We start from the raw sequence: 13247 nt of genomic DNA, 5'->3' as shown, positions 1-13247 counted from the left end.
ATATGTTGTATATTGTATATATATATATATCTATATGTGTATTCAATATATATATATATCAAATATATAATATCATATATCTATATATATCATCTATATATATGTTTTATGTGTGTCGTGTGTATATATCTGTGTGTGTGTCTAATATATATGTGTGTGTGGTATATATATATATATTATATATAGATATCATATATATTATATAATAATTATCTTCCTATATATATTACACACACATACACCACATATACTATTCTATATATATATATATATATTATAATATCATATATACTATATATATATATGTGTGTTGGTATATATATACTATTATATATATCCATATATAGATTGTGTGTGTATATATATATATATCTACACCCACACACACACACACACAAACACACATATATATTATATATTATATATATATACTATATTATATATATAACTCTATATATATCTATCTAATATATATATATATATTGTGTGTGTGTGTGTATATATATATGTGTGTGTGTGTGTGTGTATGTACTTTTTTTTTTTTTAATTAGTTCATTGGCTGCAGCAGGACTTTCATCACAAAAAACTTAATGCTTCTGGCATCAACTTCCATAAAAAAATATCTTATCTGACATCAGCATTATAATTAATGGTTTTCCTTTCTGAACTAGCAACCGTTTTATATTTCTAGCTGTGTTCTCAGTGGGCTTTGTTAACTGCGGATGGTTGATGATTATAATGTGGGATCAGTGGCTCGTGCTTCCATACAGCATTTAACACTCTTCCTGATCCATGAAGGAAAACTTCACAACTATTTCTGAAGTTAAGGAATTAGGAGCATATGTTGTTGGAGTCCTTTACATATCACTGTAGAGTAAGATCTATGCACAGACTGCCCATTAATGACAGACCCCTATGTGTTGTAATTCTTTGGACAGTAACCTGCAGATTGTTTGATTAGCTCCGAAGGGCCAGAGGGAACACTGCAGTACTTTTACAGCAGATCTTTTCCTAATTATGAAGCAGAGTAAGGATAAACAAAGGCTTGGAATGAAAACCGGGTATGAACTCCACTTCCCAACTCTGAAGCAATAATAGCACTCCCATAGATAAGCTAGATGTTATGCTATGTTTAGCCAAGTGTTAGGTCAGCAGTCCAATTCAAATGTGGCTGAAATGGTTTCCAGGTAAAGGGCTCAACCAGAGGCGTGTTCAATCCCGTGACTTATTTCCAAATTGGGGGTCATAGACCAGAGAATATGAGTGATACCACAAGCTGCAGATTTGAAAGACTTAATGCCTGATCCATATTTAATTACTAATTCTATCATTTCTTTACTGTGCTGGTAATGCTGCAAAACTATCCAGCTTGTTCTTTGTTAATTTGAACACACTTCTGGTTTCTGAATTATGTTAAACAGGGTGTATGGTAGTGTGATGGAGTGTCAGTAGGCTTGACCTTGTGTAACCTCAAAACATTTTTTTTGGGGTTATTGTTTCAAAGAAAACTATTTTGTTAGGAAACGGGGAGGGTTTTATTTGGGGAAGTGGGAGGAATTCTTTTAGATGTTCAGTGTTTAAAAAAAATTATACAGCAACTATTTTTCTATCTGACAATTGGTTTTAGTTAACTGTTGTTACTCAGTGTACGTACGCAAGTTGTGTATGTTACGAGATATAATCGTGCGGTAGATGTAAGGGAGCTTGTGAGTGAGAAAACATTGCCAACACTGTGTCTAACGAACACACACACTTTCACACACACTCTGCTACTGTAAAACATTGCCCAGACAATGAATGTAGCCAAAATACTTTGGGCTATATTTAGCCTTCCCTGGTGCTCATATTGAATGGTCTATATTGTGATACTATTTTTGTAACTGAATATTAGGTGTAGCTTGGTGAACTAGCTCAACAAGTAAATTCAATAATAGCCTCAAGTATGAAAGACATAACTGATTTAAAAAACAGGAAAAAAAAGAAAGAAATACACTCACGTGGAAAAATTGTGTCTAGCTTGCATGTGCTGAACGTACACATACAGTATGTACACTACACGTACACGTACTCGAAAACTTTGCACGGTGGAGCGCCAACTTGCAATTCATGCTGAGAACGTTTGAGCTGTCTTCCGAGTCCTTCGTTGGTTAAAAACTGCAGCATTTCTGTTTTGTTTTTGTTGTTTTTTGGGGGAGGTGGGCTTTAAAGCAAGAGGAAAAAAGAACGAGCGCCTAAATAGATCCTCATACTTGATAGATCCACGATCTTTGTGAATGAGACCTCTTGAATTTGTACTACTATGCTAATATTTTCCACCAAACCAATTCATCACAGAAAGACGTTCACATCGACACTTGTTTACATTTTGTATTTGGACCCGTCATGGAGCATTTAAAGCTAATGAAAGACAGCATGTTTTCCATTTGAAGGGGACCTCTTATGCTTCTTCAGTAGCTTTGCATGGTTCACAGTTCAGAATAATCCTTATTTACCTTGACAGCCCACTCAGTTCATTTATTGTGTGAATAAAAGCCATTTTGGCTCCCCGCCCACGCTTTTAACTTTATTCTGATTGGCTGCCCCTCGCTCAAAGACTGTTTAAACAGAGGGTGGGTGGGGCTCCTGGTCTCATTGCTAGAGCTAAATTCCTGAGATGACCGTAATCATATGGGCGCAGATGTAGAACAAAACAGAGCCTTTTGGGTCGTTTGAAGCTTAACCTCGTTATTTGAAAGGTCGACCATTATTAATATCAACATCCACTTTTGTATAAGCATGTGTATGACAGAACATGAGGAAAGGCATAATAGGTCTCCTTTAAAGTCTAAATATAAGATTTGTAGTGTGGTGGATGAGGGTTGTGTTACTGTTGCTCAGGATTAAGGATTTTAGAGTCACAGCTGAAAGATGCCTGATAAAAGGCACTTTGAGTGAAAAAAAGTTCCAGATTAAGGCGTTCGATGTGAGAGCAGCCACATCTTATGTCCAAATTCTAGAGGGCAAACAGTCGGGTAGATCACCACAGGTCAACCACTTACGGGTCTCATGAAACAGGCAATGAAATCATGTGTATTAGCTGGCCTTCGCAAATCACACCAAATCCAGTGAATCTTGCTTTTGACAAAATATATATATAGAGAGAGATATGCATATATACAGTACAACATGTAACACCATTGGCATGTGGATGGAGAACAGTTGCAGCACCCCCACTGGGTTCTAGTTTATGAGCTAACATACAATATTTGTTTGAGTTTTTTTTTTTGTTTTATTCTATGACTCACTTTGGGTTATGGACATCCATATGTAACTTTTTTTTGAGTTTTAGATTTTAGTATTAGTTAAAAAATTAGAGACTAAGTATTTTAGCTCAGCATCAGGTCGTTTGATACCACCAGTAACATCATCAGCTCTTCCCTAACTTCGTTTGTTATCATATCTATTAATTGACCTTCATAACCAGATGGCGAAACCTCAACTTCCTCAACTTATGAGCTCGTCTCATCGTAGGCGAGTGAGTAGCTGATATGTATAATACAGCATAAAACCTCACAGTTAACAATGCATTCCTTTAACTATAATCTGTGTTGTGTACAGCTATTTTGTATTATTTTATAACATATTCTTCTGTAATCGTCCGGTGCACAGACAATCGCTATACACATGTCAATAAACCAGTTCAAAGTTTGCCGTGCTGTCCTTTCTGTTTAACAAGGGAAACAAGAAGGCTCCAGCAGAGGGCGCCCTCTACCAGCTCCGAGGTTTCCACACCATGAGCAGGGTTGCTTTGAGTTGCATCACCTGTTTTAAATAATCATCTGTTTTATGAGCACTTTTGGCAGTCGAGTACGGTACATCACCGCGCAAATGTGATAACGAGCTGCAAATGCCGGCAAAATTACAGGCGGCTTGATTTCAAGCAGAAATATAAAAGACTTTGCAAAGAATTCAGGGTGCCTGGTGAAAGGCTCCCGAAGCCCTGCGTGGAGATGGTGTTATTCAGGAGTTTGTACAGAAATTATGTCACTTCAACCATGAGGAGGAGGCTTTCTGCTTTTGAATAAGCGTTTTTCACGGGTGTCGTGCCGACACGCTACATTTAAAGTCTTTCAAAGCAGGAAAAGAGAAAACCCAAAGACTGCTAAAACTCGAGAGACGGTATGCACAGTTTTAATTTGGGTGCATGCACTACAATTTTCATCTCATGAGCGGCAATGTGTTCTTAATTTTAATCATAGGCACATTTTTTAGAAGAAAATTTCCAGCAATCAGTGTCTAACACATGCCCCCCCCCCCCCCCTTTCCGTACACTCAAAAACGCCAACTTTGCAGAAAGAAAAAAATCACTACCAGTTCTCTTTGTCCATTTGTTTGAGTGCAGTTCACTTTAGAACATCAATGTGATGCATTTAATGTTCGATGCTTGCACCAGATGCACTGTAATGACATAAAAAATAGTCAAAGTAAGAGATGTGCTTGAGGGATCTGGCATCTAGATGATATCCCAGCCTAAGACACATCAGATGACCCATTCAGCAGGCTGGTTGCTGCTATTACTGTATAACCAGTAAGTAATCCATTCTACAGCCTCATTTGGAAGTTTTTATCCAAACAGTAACCACCGATGAAAAGAAAACAAGCCAAACTATGTGTAAGACCTCTGGTGGTCATGTGACAAAAAGCATATAAAATCATTATACGATGGACGTTACCTTTGGGTCTGAAAAGTGATCGGTGCATAAGAACCTGTAACCTGGATTCTTTTTTGCAACCACCAGGGGGCGATACACGTGGTTGCAAAAAGACTGTAACGCATATAGAAACTGCCCTCTGACCCGCCACTATCATATATGGCTTCAAAAACATCAAGATGGTGATGGTGAAAATGCTCAACTCTCGTCTGAGACCAGAACTTCACAAACCAATGGGTGACATCACAGGAGCTGCATCTATCTTTTGCACTATGACTGGTAAATGTGGTAAGCTGTAAAAGGGAGCTACATAACATGTGCTTCAAGTTGTCAAACGGCGCCTTTTAAACCAAACACGATCCTATGAATGTAGCCAAGATTTATTTATCCTTTCATTTTTTTTTTTTTTTTTGATTAACCATAACTTAGTGCTTAACAAATAGCAAGCAAAATATTTCATATTGGAAAGTTAGGACCTGAATTTGTGACCTGATCACTGTGAAGGTCCCAGCATACTACTGCATGGTAGTATGTATGTTCTGCATGTAGGTGCTAATATGTTATCTAGCTGTCTAGTATCACTTTGGGGGCACTATCAAAAATATGTGAAACAGCCACAGGTTGTATATAAAAGATACACAAACATACAGTCTGTCAGTATGCATACATATAGCTTGCAGATCCTTTCATGTAGCTAACTTTTCAACCAGCAAGTATCCTAAACATAGCATCGTTATCACTGGGCAGTGCACTGATGGCTTCCTAGAATGCACTCACATGCATCCTCCTAAGCCTCTGCAGAATTCCCATAATGCTTTTCTCTCCATAGTTAAGTCTACTGTCCCTTATTTTTGCTCAACTACAACCTTTGAATACATTAAATGCGTACTGAGCTGGCTATTAGGTGGAGAAAGCTGTTTGCTGGTAATGTGTATGGTACAGGTTAAACTTGTAATGGATTTGAATAAGTTTAAAACAGCTGAACTTGGGCACCGGGACAAGGAAGGATAGGGACAGCGAAAGGATGCCCAACAGCTTGTTTTTACCCCTGGCCCACTAACAGGGATATCTGGCTGCATTCTGTATGTGGTTGTGTGTCAGGGGATGTGGCATAAATGATGGAGGTATAGTTTAGGCGAACAGAGGAATTCTCAGTGGGGGGATTTGTAGGTTTTGATCCCAGCTAATTAATGTGAATCCCTCAATGGGAGTAATGATATCTGTGACTAGGAAGTTTGAAGGGGACTCTCCGGTCTCTGTGTATTTATATATATATATATATGTGTGTGTGTGTGTGTGTGTGTGTGTGTGTGTGTGTGTGTGTGTTTTCATGCATGTGTACATATGTGTGTGTGGAGGATGTGTGATAATCAAAGGCTCTGAAGTACGTCTCTGTGGACTCAGCTCTCTGCTCTCGAGGAGGCAGGGGGCGTTCAAGCCATTGTTCCATCAATCTCCCCATTAACTACAAACACTGGGAAACTTTAATTAATCTGGAGCCACAGATGATTAATTAACTTTAAGACTTTCCCCTTTTTTTTCCCCTTTCCTGCTACACATTACACTAAATCCCCAAGCAGCAAAAAGTGCTAATTTAGCCACATAATTTACAAATCCAATTAAAGCCAATATTAAGGCATCACAATATGCTGTCCTGTGTTCTCTGGTCTTATAAGACCATTCTCTTTTGTGGCTCGACTAGTGGTGAATACCAACACACGTAAGCTGAGCTGACTGTATTAAACAGGGGTTAAGAGTTGTAATAAGTTTGATTATTTTATGGAGTTTATTATGCTGTGTTATCCTGTTAGGGAGGTGACGCTGTGGCAGTGGATTGGTAATCCACACAGTTTTAGTCTCACCAAGCGGTCTCCCACTCTACCACCACGGACGCAATCCTCACACATCCCAGTTTGAGAGAGGGAGGCCCAGACTGGATGTGGGTGGATGAACGTGTTGACATATGACAGAGAAAGGAACCTAAACGAAATGTGCCGTGACACTAGCTTTTTTCATCTTTTAGTTTCTGTTCTGCTCAGTTTGCTGTTGAATCTTTTTTGTATTTTATGTTATGTTGTGTTTTTTTTAATGTGTAGCGCCTTCCCTCTGCTGCTAAATGAATATAGGCCAAACATTTCTGTTTTCAAATATTCCCAAAGTTCCTTCTCTTCCTCCCTGATACAGGCTGCGTGACCAATAACAGCCCTGAGGAGGCATCTCCGTAATTCCCTGTAAATGACAACTAATGAAGATGGTACGTACTCTCATTGCTTTGTGTCTTTGAGGGGGAAGGGTTGTTCGGTTCAGTTAATGCAAACATATGCATCAGTTTTGTTTTATTCAGTCGCCTCATGGCTGGGGAAACTGGGGAAAACTAAATGCTCCTTTTCTCATTTTCTTCTCCTCAGCGACGTCAGCGGTCAGAGACGAGCGCTCTCCTTTTTGGCTGTATCAAGCACATGCTCAATTAGCGTCGCATGGTAGGTGAGAGCCATTTCGAAAACATTTCTCATTACACCTTATCGCAGGGGCACAGAGGGGGGCAACATGAAGCAAATTAGAGGGGTGAATGAGAGTTGGAGAACGAAGGAAGAAGGGAGGGCTGGAGACATCAAAGTGTTCCCACTCTATTTAAATTGAGTGATCTTGTGTGAAAGATCCCCACTACATAAAGATTAACCCCATCCTCCCTCCCACACACACACACACGGGGCTAATATCTCACACCCACATACCCTTGGATTTATGTGTCAAGGGTTAATAACTACGGGGATGAGGACACTGGGGGGTATGTGTGGGGCGTTCCTGCAGATGCACGTGTGTGTTCACTTATATGTGGAATCTGCATTTGTTTGAATTATTGGAGCGGGGGAGACGGGACAAGAAGCGGGCAGCAGAGGTGGGGATCGCACAGTGAGTGCGAGAGAGGCTCAGTTTCATCTTAGACCAAGAGACTGACGTGCTACAAATCCCACCAGCAGCACCACCAAACAGACCTGCCAGCACTCCTCAGGAAACCACTGACACACACACACACACACACACACACACACACACACACACACACACACACACACACACACACAAGCGCAGAGGCGGAGAACTGATGTGTTGCTTGTTTTCTTCCAGTTTCATCATGTACGTCAGCTTTTCATTACCCCATTAAATATAAGTTCCAGGGACGTGTAAAGTGAGTGCAGAGACTCACTGAAGCTCCTCTGGTGTTGCATTTGCAGTACAAATTTTTTAATGTCTGTTTTTCCTTTTGTTTGCCACACGCCTGCACGTGTGTGGGTTTTTAGTGTGCATGCATGTGTGTGGATTTGTTCCTCTACCTGTTTGTGCCTGGTGTCTTTTAGTATATAAAAAAATGTGTGTGTGAGAATCCTGTCTTCCCCACGCTGTGTATGTGCGGCGTGTGTGCGTGTGTGTCTGCTCAATCCCACCCAGTGGATTAGTGACGTCAGAGGAGCTCACCCTCTCCCTCTGATAAGGGGCGTGCGCCGCTGCCGCCCGCTCCCTGCTCCCCGTGCTCAATTTCAGATAGTGCTAATGGAATCTGTCCCGCGCGATTGTAATGCGAGTGAGACTCATTTTCCACGGAGCTTGGAGCTGTCAGCTTGGCAGGACAGTGAAGAGGAGGGGATGTTGGGAAGGAGGAAGGGAGAACCAAGGAAGTGAGAGGGCTGATGGGAGGATGAGGAAGGAGAGGATGATGAGGAGAGTGTGTGTGTGTGTGTGTGTGTGTGTGTGTGTGTGTGTGTGGCTGACATGTGTTTTGGTAGGCCTCTTCCTTCTTGTCAGAAAGCTGTTGTCTAGCTTCCCCCACGCTACTCATTATGGTGCATGCCTATACACACAAAGACACACATTTCCAGATTAACGTCTTGTGATTGAGGTGTTTTTTGGTTAAATTGCAAGTTGCTAAAATGGGTGTTCACTTAATGCTTTTCTAGCATTATGGAACACCAAAAATGGGATCCCGGGAAAGTGGAGAAATACTGTAAGTATTTCCCATGAAAAGTATTCACAGAGACGTCTTTGGAGAGTATTACACTAGATTATGTACTGCAAACTAACCTGTTTATCCTGGACAAAACTACCCAGTACTTTCATGCAACACTTGAATAACACAAAGTTGATATACTTAGTTTGTTTTGCAGGATGTTTCACAAAATGGAAATACATAATTTATCAAAACACATCGTGTACAAATCCAATATGTCATATGATGACATTTCATGTAACCTTTAAATCTGCAGTTTATCAGGTGTCGCTGCGCAGTCCTTAAATTTAATTATAACCTGTCTTCTTTCTCTCCTGTCTCGTCTGCCTTCCTACAGCTTAAAGAAGCAAGTCTGAAAATGTAAGGAATAGAAAGTACAGATATTTGTTTAAGTAAAAAGTTATCAGAAGAAAAAACTGAAAATTCTACCTGAGTACAGTAACAAAGTATTTATACTTAATTACTTTCCACTTCTGTTGCTTTCCAGGTGAACCAGTTACTTGCATGCTAATCTTACTCAATCTCAAAGTGCTTTTAGACTACAAACAACCCCCATATTCAGCAATTCATACACATGTTAAATAAATTCAGTCACATGTCCATGCAGTGGTTTGTTCTATGCCTTTTAAAGTTATAGTGTATAACATCTCACTACTAGCTGCCAGTCCACTGTTATTACGTGTCCCCATCTATTGACTCTGGAGGAGGTTTGTGAAAAGAGTCTGACTTGATAGTGAGGTGGGTTGTTGAGGATATCCTGAATTTTTCTCTCAGTAAGCTTTGCCGTTTTTGCTGCTGTTAGCTTCTGTTAGCCACTCCTAGCCTCGATTAGCTGATGTTAACCAGTATTAGTAAAAGTGTCTTTGAATTGGATCTGACAGTGTTGGACACACACTTAGTGAATAAGCTCTCATATGATGTGAGAATGTAATCTAACTATGTATCAGAGACACTCAAGCCAACATTAGCTAGCATAATGTTGGCTTATAACCCGCTGTTGTAGTTGGTTCTTGCCAGCTGTCTGGAGACAGGAGGGTTGCATGTCTAATCTGCAGACAATAAGTAATAAGTAAACTGTACCTTCAAACACTATAATGTTCAATGACACACACACTCAAACTCTGTACTCCATATGTTGCCCAAGGACACTTTGATCTAACCTGTGACCTCTCCATTAGTATACAACCCACTCTACCTCTCTTAGGAATGAGAAAGCTTCTGTAGCCAAAGCTCTTGCCCCTTTCATACAGATCAAAATTCACTTCAAAAGAAATTCCACTCATTGCACTGCAGGAAGCAGAAATTTCAGATAAATGCAGCCCAACCTGAAACCTGATCTCTCTGAATGGTTAAACACTGTGAGAGATGAGCGAGAAAATACGTTTGAACTGGCTACTGAGTGTGGGTTGGCTTCATTATACACACTTTGCCATTTTTTTTCTTATTTTCAATGTTTACGAGCAGCATGGTTTTAAAAAATAGTACCTGGGGAAAAAATCTATAGTAAGATTTTTTTTTAATTATTTGTTCATTTATTTATTTATAAAAAAGAAAAAAAATGACACAGAATTATTCATTATTAGTTTTATTCTTGACCACAAATTTCCCAGCTGTCATGGTCCCTGTGCCTCTCTGGCTTGCTCATGTTGGCCACAAGTTTGTTCTGTTTTTTCTCCTGCTTGCCTGGATGGAGCTCATTGTGGGCTCTCACCCTTGGCCCACGCGCCAGCAGTGATTACTACACCTGTTGCTGATCAGGCAGCGTCCCTCTGGCCTATTTAACGCTGCGGCACAGAGTCGGCGCTGGAACGTTGAACCTCCCGTGTTCGTGCTCTCAGCTCTCTTTCTGAAAGAAACTCTCTCGGTGCTGTGTGGTGTTTTGATCTAATCGGTCTCTCTGGAACTTGTGGCGGACCCAGACCTGTGATCCCCGTGTGTGTGTGTGTTAACATAAGTGGAAATTGGAGCGAGAGTGGCCTTGGAGAAGCGAGCGAGCATGAGGAGTTTGGGCTGAGTGGAGAGCGAGTGTGGATTCCCTCCCCTGGAGCCCTGAACCCCTGCCTCATTCACTGTATATACACATCACTGTGGTTTTCCTTCTGTGTTAATAAATTGTCAACCTTTTGCTTACCAGCACGCAGTCTGCACTTGGATCCATCTGTTACCCGTGACACCAGCAGTGGATATTTTGATTGATACCACAGATGTCCAAGAATTATCGAAATCTCGATGTGCTTCAAACAACAGCCTGCAGATGGCAGCGTTTGCCTGATGAACTGTCCAGTGCACACTGACCAGTTCTCATCTCTGGCTGCAATTCGGGAGATGCTTCTCACTTTTCTGCCTCACCATATCATTTACTAAAACATCTCTCTCTCGTTTTCATTTTGGCTTCCAGTTTCAAAATATTTGTTTTCTGATGTTCGGATGTGCTGCTCTCTTCCCTCGTCTCTGCTCTGTCGGAGTTACATTACTCACTTTTCTGATGAAGTGCGCCAACTGAAGCGAGGCCTGAAATTAAGGCAAAGAAATTAATTCGATTAAGTTAGAGTTCATTCGGTCCAGGCCATGCACGTCATGCTGTGATGCTCACTCTCAGTGTTGGTATGTTCAGTGAAGGGGAGGGAAGGAAAGGAAATACCAATTTGACAGCATTTCAGGGATTACAGCGGTGGAGGGCATCTTTAATCTGGGACAGACTGTAGCATTTGTCTGCACTTAAAACTGCCATCAGTCCAGTCTTCATCTATTGGCCTGTCACCCAGTCCCATGCAGTTTAAAAACACACTCTCACACACACACTGCTGGAGCTGATTAGACTCTTTAAAATAAATAAGCAGCAACCTAAATCTCACAGCCAGAGCTTTACACAGCGAGGGCCCCCATTACTGAAACTCTGGCCTAAGAGTTTAGTGCCAGCAGACTCTCCTTCTCCAGTGATGGAAGACCATTTCAGTTCTATGAAATGTCCAGTGCATATTTAGATTATTTTGAGCCAAACACTTTTCAGACCTTTGCAGTTTTTCCTCGTGCGACTGCAAAGCTAAAAATGTCTAATGGACTCCAGTAGAGAGTCGCACAAAGAGCACAACAGGACATATATGCTTCTGCACATACACAAGCATTGTTGCACGCATGCAAAAGAGCATATGCTTAATCACCACTAGCGTTTCCCAGGAAATTAAAAAAAAAAGAAAGAAGAAGCCTTGGCGGATTAAATCCTTTTCGAGCCGAACATTAGAGAAGTGCAAAGTTCAGCTCTCAGAGAAAAAAGGCAAATCATTATCTGCCAGAGCGAGAGAGGGAGAATCAGAGGTTGAAGGCGGCAAACTGTGATACTGAGGAAGAAAGGCGTCACGTTGAGAGGAAGACAGACTGATAAAAGAACGGAGCCATCGGCAGAGGAAGAGAGAAAGGGCCCCACAAATTGGCAAAGGGAAGTCAGGGTCTCTCTCTGCTTTGCATTTCATTTACATGGCTGGCCGTATCGACCAATCGGATTGGGAGAAGAGCCCGAGGCTTAGGAAGGCGAATAAAGACTCCAAATGCCTTCACTGCTCTCATCCCTCTCTCTCATAATACCCTGTCTGCCCTTCTTTTCTCTCGCTCCCTCTCTTTTCTCTCCTCACTGTCATAATACCCTTTCTCTCCCTATTCTCTTCTCTCTGGCTGGTACTATAAGTAGACCCTGCCTGATGTGATAGTGGGGTGAGGATGGAGAGGAGAGGTGAGGAGGAGGAAGGGAGGGCTGGAGAAATTACTTTTTCTGCCACCCACTGAAAGTAAAAAGCAATACTGTGTAAGTGTGTTCTTGCCTTTACGGATGTATTTGCAGGGACACGTGCACACGTGGAGCGTTTTTGTTCTTCCAAATACAAACCACACTCAAGCCGGAGATTACGTTTTGGGTTTTTTTGTTGTTGTTCTTTTTGATTGTTGGGGTTTTGTGTGTGTGTGTGTGTGTGTGTGTGGTTGTCCTGTGGAACTCGCAAGCACAATGTAACGCCAGCAGAGCATGCAAGGGCACGCTCTCAGTACATGTTAATTGATTAATATGTGCTCTATAATTATTGGGAATAATATGGTGTAATTGCACGCTAAACATCAATGATAATTAGTGTAATACTGATAAGCAGTCATGCGACTTTTTTGATGTGCATTTGATGTTTCATACATGCACAGATACACACACACACACACACACATACACAAGCACATTATAATGATATACGTCTCATTTAACTCATTTCAACAATGGCATGTAGACAGCCACATTAGAGAAATGCACAAATGGCCCAGGACACATGCAACCATGTAACACACACACGCACGCACGCACGCACGCACGCACGCACGCACGCACGCACACACATAATCCTTGAGGGTACAATTTTATGATGGATTATGACTTGAATAGTATACCACCCATCTGTGCACGACCGAGCCTCCATCCCTTAGTCAAATGAAGAATTTGGGAAAAGAGTTGGAGGATGAGACGGGAACTTTTTCACCTCTTATGCAGATAACAACTATATCCACCACATTATTGC

General features: G+C 41.1%; 1 long non-coding RNA gene across 3 annotated transcripts; it reads left to right on the top strand.

The window, feature by feature from the left end:
• The first annotated feature begins 509 nt into the window (after positions 1–509).
• Positions 510–11878, top strand: LOC120725232. 3 transcript variants are annotated; one of them, XR_005694066.1, is made up of 5 exons: positions 510–4970; positions 6876–6945; positions 7100–7171; positions 9035–9057; positions 9185–11878. It is a non-coding gene; the product is annotated as an uncharacterized LOC120725232 (long non-coding RNA). The 3 variants fall into 3 exon arrangements; XR_005694065.1 differs by having other exon boundaries at positions 510–4979; XR_005694067.1 differs by having other exon boundaries at positions 510–4979; positions 7100–7175.
• Positions 11879–13247: the final 1369 nt, after the last annotated feature.

The sequence above is a fragment of the Simochromis diagramma genome, unplaced genomic scaffold, assembly GCF_900408965.1.
Source record: "Simochromis diagramma unplaced genomic scaffold, fSimDia1.1 OVJJ01000802.1, whole genome shotgun sequence".
In the NCBI taxonomy this organism is placed as follows: domain Eukaryota; kingdom Metazoa; phylum Chordata; class Actinopteri; order Cichliformes; family Cichlidae; genus Simochromis; species Simochromis diagramma.
The sequence above is the reverse complement of the archived record's forward strand: the minus strand, read 5'-3'. Positions and strand labels throughout refer to the sequence as shown.